General features: G+C 40.6%; 1 pseudogene; it reads left to right on the top strand.

Annotated features, from left to right (window-relative positions):
* Positions 1 to 1,193: 1,193 nt before the first annotated feature.
* Positions 1,194 to 1,929, top strand: part of LOC102839039 — a 2,121-nt pseudogene continuing 1,385 nt past the window's right edge.

Here is a 1,929-nt window from a genome sequence, read left to right on the forward strand (position 1 = left end):
TCAATATTGTGATAGCAGTCTTACCCAGAGCTATAAGGCAAGACAGGGAGATTAAAGGCATCCAAATTGGCAATGAAGAAGTAAAACTCTATTTGCAGATGATATGATCCTATACATAGATATATGCACACCAATATTTATTGCATCATTATTCACAATAGCAAAAAATGGAGACAGCCTAAGTGTCCATCAGTGGAAGAATGAATAAACAAACTTTGGTACATATGTACAATGGAATACTATACTACCTTGAAGAATTAACGATGAAGCTGAAAAATACCTCACAACATGAATTAACCTAGAGGACATTATGTTGAGTGAAATTAGTCAGTTATAAAATGACAAATATTGCATAAGTCCATTATTATAAAAGCTTGATAAAAAAATTCCATACAAAAATATATATATATATTTTATGGATACCAGGGGTGAGAGGGAGTGGACAGTAAGTCACAGATTAAGAGATAGATATATGATGGCTCAGGGGACAACAAGGGCAATATACAACAGAGTTGAGGGAAATATATAAGAAGGGCGAGGGGTAGATGAACAATGAAGATAGTGGAATATTTAGGGAGCTTGGCATGAGTTAAATGGGATAGAGGTAAATAGGATGGACTCCTGGTGTGGCGCTGTTGGTTTATGTGTTGAACTGCAAAGTTGGTTTGAATGGCAAGGTCGGCAGTTCTAGCTCACCAGTTGCTCCTTGGAAACCCTATTCAGGGTGACTATGTGACAAACCAATTTGACACCAATTAACAACAACAACAATTCAAACTTGAAAGAAGAGAGTTTTGCGATAGAAGGATCGAGACATAGTCTAAATGGGTAAAGGTGGGGAGGTAATTATAAAGTGCCCAATTGTCTTATGGATATTGGTTTTCCCTGACTACTCCTGTAAAATAGTGGGTTAGAATAGAATATTGGGAAACATGATTGCAGAAAACTTGTAAGTCTGTCTTCAGCCTAAAAGGGGTACTGGATTAACTAAAAGGCATACTAGAATTTGCCCAGTGAAATAGGCTTCTTGCTAAGCCTTTCTAGAGTATGGAGCCTTAGGTGGAATCTTGAGCCCAATCCAGGATCTTCTGAAGTGGGAAACTTCCACTTTAAAGGGCATGCAGGTGCTCCAACGTCCTCTGCGGCGGCCTGGCTCTCCATTCGCTTCCAAAGCGATGTCTTCGAGGGGGTGTATGTGCAGCAATAACATGTCTACCCCACTCCCTGCCATAGTGCCTGCCACCCGGAAGACCTCTGCAGCAGTTATTTTCCTTCATGGATTGGGAGATACAGGAGATGGATGGGCAGAAGCCTTTGCTGGTATCAAAAATTCACACATCAAATATATCTGTCCTGCCCACACGTACCAATTATGCCTGTTACATTAAATATGAAAATGACTATATCTTCTTGGTTTGATATTATTGGACTTTCACCAGATTCACAGGAAGATGAAAATGGAATCAAAGTAGCAGCAGAAAACGTCAAAGCTTTGATAGATAAAAAGGTGAAGAACGGAATTCCTTCTAACAGAATTATTTTGGATTTTCTCAGGAAGGAGCTCTGATTTTATTTACTGCTCTTACCACACAACAAAAACTAGCAGGTGTCATTGGGCTCAGTTGCTAGCTTCCGCTGTGGTCCTCATTTCCAAAGGGTCCTATCAATGGAGTTAATAAAGATATTTCTATTCGCCAGTGCCATGGAGATTGTGACTCTTTGTTGTTGTTGTCAGATGCCATCGAGATGGAACCGACTCATAGCGACCCCATGCAAAACAAAACGAAAAAATATCTGATCCTGGGTCAACCTCACTACTGCTGGCACACTTGACGCCATCAATGATGCCACCTGGCCAATCCATCTCATTGGGGGTCTTCCTCTTTTTCTCTGACCCTCCATCTTACCCAGCATGACATCCTTCTCCAG

Source organism: Chrysochloris asiatica, unplaced genomic scaffold, assembly GCF_000296735.1.
Source record: "Chrysochloris asiatica unplaced genomic scaffold, ChrAsi1.0 scaffold00216, whole genome shotgun sequence".
NCBI lineage: Eukaryota > Metazoa > Chordata > Mammalia > Afrosoricida > Chrysochloridae > Chrysochloris > Chrysochloris asiatica.